Source organism: Pavona decussata, unplaced genomic scaffold (assembly GCF_977016875.1).
Source record: "Pavona decussata unplaced genomic scaffold, jaPavDecu1.1 SCAFFOLD_98, whole genome shotgun sequence".
Lineage (NCBI taxonomy): Eukaryota > Metazoa > Cnidaria > Anthozoa > Scleractinia > Agariciidae > Pavona > Pavona decussata.
Window position 1 is genome coordinate 2,293,486 of NW_028145514.1, and position 7,400 is coordinate 2,300,885.

Sequence of the window (7,400 nt, forward strand, 5' to 3'; positions counted from 1 at the left end):
TGCAATTAAATTATTTCCTACCGCAAGTGCTAACTTTAAATAGCTTTTAATTTGCAAGAAAAAGTTAAGTAGGAGACCTATGATGTGTGATCTATAAGTATTTTTTTAAACATTCATCCTACATACATGAGATGGCTTCGAGTTTTTCTCTGTATTAATTGTCCGTCATTTGAATGCAAGAAAATTTAAACAAGTTTTTTACGCGTCTTCGAAAAATACCTGAATAGCGGTAGCTACTTGTGTGATTGTAATTTCATAATTGTGTGTAATTATAACTCTGTAACCCACTCAGTCACTCGATCGCTTGCTAACTTGCATGTTTGCTTATCTACTTACTTACAGACTTGTAGGCCTGCTTGGAAGTATTTGACTAGTTTTTGAAAATAATTCGTTACGATATTGCCAGTTTGAAAGGTGAAAACAGGTCTATATTTAGACAACAGTTTTTCCAGCGCAACAATTGGATGATTGGTTATCAGGCGGGCAAACATAATTTGTATGCTGTTGAAATAACTAGCTTTTTTATGAATAGCATCTATTATTAATGCCCCAAATATTATTTGGTTCATATTGAGTATCCCATAAGGTGATGAAGACGAAATACAGTATTATGACACTGAGAACACTTAAAAAAAATTATTGTTTTGATTTCCTGAACATTTTATCGAACAATTATCATGTAATTTCTGTATCACTAGATGAGTAAAGCCCTAAATACTATACAAACATTATCTTAAGAAACCACCGTAGGTCCAGCTGGCTTAAATAGAGATATGATTGAAAAGCAAATGATACCGATATCTATGCCGGATTACGGAGACCGAATTTATTTTATTTTTTAATTTATTTATTTTTGTTTTGTTTTGTTTTGTTTTTTGTTTTGTTGTTGTTTTTTTGTTGTTGTTGTTTTCTTAAACACCAGAAACAAAAAAATAAATAGGCTCCTAATCAGAAGACGACCCTTAGCCGAAACAAAAATAATAACAATGTAAAATCTAGCACCTTTTTACTTTCAAAGCGTAATTATGGCTTAGCTCAGACCGCGACAGAGGTAAGACGCTTGCAAATGAGAGCCGAGATGAATTACAAGGCGTACCCACACCTGTTATCAAATTTTAAATTTTTAGATTTTCGAGAACGTGAATGTCGATCGCTATTCTGTATCTATACAATTTAACCACCAGCAATTAAAAGTACAAAACAAGCAAAACGAGTTCCTATTAATGGAAATTATAAAAACACTGGTCGGAAGTCCCTAAGTTATTTTATGTTTATCCTCCAGTTTGACTAGCAAATTGGCGTCTTCACCGAATATTTTTGGAAGTCCCAATTAAACTTTCACTATAACTGATGTTTTTATATCAGCCGCTTTTACAGCGGTTTATTAACAGATGCGTCCCCAATAATGACCTGATGGAGCAAATCAAATGAACTGCCAAGCTAGACTTTATCGTCGACCGCACATGGGGCATAACTTTGAGGCCGAAAAAATATTTTCAATGCTGTTGTTGTTGAGTTTTTGTTCAAAGCAAAATGGCGTATAGACACAATGAAGAAGTAACAAAATTTGTCAACTTAGGAACGTGTTTGCAAATCATCGTTACATATTCTTTGTGTTCAAGAACTCATTCAATTATTCATTCACTTATTTTCTCCGCAATATTTATGATATTATTATTATTATTATTATTATTATTATTATTATTATTATTATTATTATTATTATTATTATTAACTCTCTATACCTACCATTTTGGATATAAGCTTTCAAACTTACGTTATTGTTTTACCCAAGAAAGAAAGTAAAGTGCGGGTATATTCCCTGCTGTTTTGTTATTTTTTAGTAAAATTTAAATGACAATCAGAGTAAGCAGATTATTCTAATTCGATTTAGTGCCAATGAAAAACGTTACATATCGTTACCATGGCATTCAACATACGGTGTTGTTATCATTTGCCTTCCCACGTGGTCTAAAAATGCAAAATACCAAAAGGGTATATGACCCCAGACTACTGCTGATGAGGTATAACAGTTTACACTGTTATGGGATGTTATGTTATGGGATGACATATGACAAAGGAAGTAAAACGGCACATTTAGTAAGCCCTTTATGCTATTCCATATCAAAATAAGTTAACGTTGCAGCATGAGAACTTAGTTTAATTGGGGAGGTTGAATCACGCATAAGCTGTCTAGTCTTTTTTAAGTCTCCTCGCCACTTTTTCCATGTGATTTTGTTTTGTTTGTAATTTCTTTGTGTGCCAAAATAAATTAAAAAAAAAGAAATGAGTGGAGCAATAAGAACTTAACTAGGACTGGGTTGAAATGCTTGAAGTGGTCCGTGTAAAAGTTATCAACTTTTGAATTTAAACTTGGCGGTATGGAACAGTATGTTAAGGTTGTGAAAGTTAGTAATCCCCAGGCAAAAAGTTGAATGTTTTCAGGAATTTAGACGTCAGACGGTGAAGTCAGCGAAGAGGCTGGAATGCGGAATGAGCTGCGCAAATAATGAAGGAAGGATTAAGAGAGAGGTTGAAGACCATGGAAGCCAAAATAAACCAGCTGAGAGATGAAAAGCTGTATATGGAGGTCTACCAGCGGTGCGAAAACCTGGGGTTCAGTTTTGGGAATTCAAGAAGTGACCTCCGGGGATGTTGAAAACAAAGATACAAAGGCTGTGCTACTTGATATTATGGAGAACAAACTTCATGGAGGATGCTGACAGTTTGGAATTCCAAAGGGTACATCGCATTGGGTACATCACTCAGTTGCTACGATACCCAAACCGAAAGGAAGCTCTGTCGAATGCAAGGAAAATAAAAAAGGCAAGGGGCGTGTGGCGCTTGCTGCGACTGACAAGAAAGTTCAATGATCCAAAAGCTCAAGATTTCAAGTCGTGTCGCGGCGAAGCATTTAGGGACTACTTTACGGGTCGTAAAACTCTAAAGGCCAAGAACCACGGAGAACCAAAGTTGACGGTTAACGGTGATTTATTCCAACGAAAAACGACCAATAGTACAGAAAGGCCAAAATGCCAAATCGACCATCTAAAACGACCAGCTAAACGACCAAACGATAAACGATCGTAAACTGAAATACAATGCAACGAAACTCTACTAATTAAGACGAAATAGACGCGCAATCAAAACTAGGTCCTATTGACGACAATGCGGCTTTTACAATTACATTAACAATTAACTAGCATAAAAGTATCTTAAAACTAATCGAGTTTCAATCAACAGTCGTACTCTATAATAATATTAGGAACTGATTTAGAGCCTAGCGCCTTCTAACTTAAACCTTAGTGGGCGTTCGTTCCTGATAAATGTGTTTCCATCCAATTGACGCCTTTGGCGACTATGAAGCGATTAACCCCTCTTGTTGTTGATTGTACAATAATCCGTTTGCGTACATTCGCCCATAATGAAATCAAACTTAACAACAATAAAAGATTACTTACATATCGGTCCCTCTTGTGCCAATTGCAAGGATTCAAGACAACGCAAACCAAACTTCAATACTATCGTAGGTGACTCTCTAGCAAAAAGAGGCGCAACAGCCGCTTTTATACGCGCGTGGGGACGCTAAAAGGTCCGATTACAAGACCAATCAAATCGAGAATAAACATTGCAACTAGGGACAAGTAACTATGGTCTGATCAAGAAAGGCCAATCAAATAAATGGAAACTGGTTAGTGTCCTTAACAGACCGAATTATCCTAAAAGAAAAAGAGCATAGTCAGTCCGCGTATTTTTTTAGCAGAATAGAGCAGGACAAACCATATATAGATGATGTTCTTATTTCGTGATCCTTATAAATTGTCACAACCATTTATTAAGTTCTTGTGCCTTTTGTGGCTGTTTAATTACGATTTGGTGGACTTTTTTTTCTGCTTGTGCAACTTTTTTTTTAATTGCAACACGAAGAAGACTACTTTACAAAACAAGACGAACACTACTTACAACACCACCTACAAGACGTTACTTATACTATTTACTATATAATACTTCCTTAGACTGCAATTCTTACACTACTTTTTACAGTTTTTTTTTTTCGCTTAGACACCTATGTACCTATTAAATTATAATTCAAAATGGGTTTCCATTAAGCCTCTAGCATCTTCCTATTATTAAACTTAGCCGCAATGTGACATTCAGTTTCATATTTTCTTTTAACTAGTTCCTTATACGAAGGGAAAAAAAGGAAGACTATTATTCCTACGGCAATTCCATAAATGATCTGTGACACCAATTAAAATAGTCTTTAACTCAAGTTTCCTTTGTTCTTTGGCTATAGCAATCCAATAAGATTCAAATTCTTCCCAAAGTGCACGTGAGTAAACACAGTAAAAGAATAAGTGATCAATTGTTTCCGCAGTAGTATTGCAAAAAGTGCGAAGATCGCTTTGTATTAAATCTATCTTAGCTAAGCGGGAATTTGTGAATAAAATGTCATTTAGTATTTTAAATTGAAAGCATTGCACATATGTCTCGCAGATACAGGACTTATTAATGAGAAGGCCTTTTTTTGTTTCTACATGATCAAAAGAAAATTTTGATTTCAACTTTGTGAAGCCTCTGGACTCTGTCGCCTTACTGGATATAAGCAAACCGTAGAAATCCCTAGACTTGCTAAGTGCTGGATCAAAAATTTTATCACCGATTTTAAATTGCAGTGATCTGACATGATCTTTCTTAATTTCGTGGCATCGAATTCTTAGATGACTTTAGATGAACACCAGTCCAGGTCAGAAAGTTGGAATCTTTTAAACCATTATGTTTTGCGAGGCTTAAAGACTCTGTGTTACTCAAATCAAATTTTAAGTCGCTTAAAAGAACAATATTTGCGCTATTGCAATTATTATGGAATAAAGGTTTACCGTTTACTCTAATGTTATGATTGTTCCAGATCATTGTTTCACGTAGACTTACAAGATAAAATCTAGAACGAAAATCTGACCACCAGTGTAACATCTCCTTATAAAATATTGGGGAAATGTTGTAGTCATTAATATTATAATCACAATGAAGAAAAAATTCTCCACCAAAAGTTTTTAGTAAATGTAATAGATACGCTTTCCAGGGATAAAAATTATCGCTTAGAAATCTTCCAATCCATGAAAGTCGGAGTGACATAATTGACGTTGTAAAATCAGTTACCTTTAGGCCACCAAATTCGAAATCATTTATTACTGCTGTCCTGGCGATTTTATCAGGACCCTTCCAAAGAAAGTTAAATATAATTGATTGAATGGCCTTTATGAACTCCAAAGGAGAAGGGAGAATTGACGAGATGTATAAAACTTAAGGAAGAAATAAACTCTTAATAATTGTAACTTTACCAAATAGGGAGAGGCCTCTCCAACTCCACAAGCGTATCTGAGATTTAATTCCTTTGAGCTTATCGTAGAAATTCTTTGCACTGATTCTTCGTTATTGTAACTAAAGTGAACCCCTAAAGTTTTTACAGTTTTACGCCATTTCAATGCTAGAGGTGTTTCGATGTTATTACGGGAGGAGCCAATCCATTTTTGTATAATTTACCTTTAGGCCAGAACATTTTTGGAATTGATCAAGTAACTTAAAAAGGTATTGAGCAGATCTGATATCCGACACAAAAGCTGTTAAATCGTCTGCATACTGCACCATTTTGAATTCTTTTTCATCTATTTTGATTCCATCTATTTCTGAACATGAGCGAATAGCGACTCCTAGTAGTTCCACAGCAATGATAAACAAGTAAGGAGAAAGGGTGTCTCCCTGCCTTACACCTCGATTTATTTCAAAGCTAGCTGAGAGCGTTCCATTGTTGATAATGCAACTTGTATGTTACTGTAAAAGGTTTCTATCCATCTTGTAAGACTGGATCCAAATCCAAAGACTTCTAAGCATTTGAACATAAAATTCCACTCCAGACTATCAAAAGCTTTCTCAAAATCTATAAAAAGTGGCAATCCAGGGATATCATAAGTTTTCGTGTAATCCATTATGTCTAGAATTGATCTTGCGGCTTCCCCTACGTAGCGACCTGAAACGTACCCAGTTTGATTGCTATAAATGATTTCGCGGCGGGTAAAACTTTGACAATACGGGTCGCTAACTTTGGACGCAATTTTGGCGTCGACGTTAGTCAAGGAGATTGGCCTCCAATTTTCTAAGTAAGTCCCATCCTTGTTCTGTTTCTCAATAAGAGTAATCACTGCCTGTCTCTGAGATGGGGACATTTCCTTCTTCATAAAAGCTTCATTAAAGGAATTAATCAGCGCTGAGGACGTCATTTACGGTCATTGCTGTGTTCTGAGATCTGCGGCTTTCGCCAGTTTAAATTGTTTTCTCGTTATTTTGAATTTGACCCATTGAACTGTCTGTGGACCTGTTGAAGTGTCCGTTTAGCAACTGTAGTATTTTGGCTAAGTTTAGTCTGGCAAGTCTAATGTGTGACAGCTTTTACAACTTCCCTCATTGAGGCCTATGTTAATAAAATATGAATCATAGTTTGGACTGGGTCATTAGTTTCATCTTGCAGTGTTATTAAGGCCGTGGATATGTTGAAGTGCATGGATATGTTCAAGATCCAGTGACTGTTGTTAGAAAGGAAAACCAAATCAAGAAATGAAAACTACCAAATAAATAGATTGCAATTAAAAATTATACTTATTGATTTCATCAAAATATTTGGGTTACGTACGGTATATGGCCCTGTATGTATATTTTGCTTCTTTGTCTGAGACATTAACACTTTTTAAAATTTCGAGTCCCTACTCCATGACTCAGGAAGTATTGCAGGAGCCTTCTTTTAGCACAACAAAACCTTGAAGTCCCTTACATTTTGTTACCCATCTAACCACCTCCCTTTTCCGATAAATAAGGAACGGTCCTCGAGCGCTCTGTTTTTATATGTCTAGAAACGGCTAACCCTATATTTATACGACTTTCTGTCGGACAGCTTTCGTCGGGCGAAACAACAAATGTTTGTTGTGAAAATTTCTTCCTGTCACGGTTTTCGTGTGTGGGCACTTAAGTGTGAAACAGTTCTAAGGAACATTTCCCCTGCAGTAGACGTCTTCGGTTTTTCTAAAGAAATAGTATTTGCAAAGGAGCTTAACTGTGTTGATTTGTTTTGTGCCATGCTGAGTTCATACTGGCTTTGTTTGTGGCGTCCGCAGGACTTACGAGAAAACGTAAATCTGCGGCAGCTGATAAGGACTACCTTAGTCATATATTATCATGAGAAGGGAGAAAATGGAATCTTATAAATGATTCCGCACCGTTTAGCTCTTAGTATAACGCTGCTGAGGTAATTCCACTCCTTCAGCGACTACTTTTAGTTAACTCCAAATATACCAAAAAGGACTCGTGCGACAGGAGAAAAAGAACACACACAAAAGCCAATTACCCAC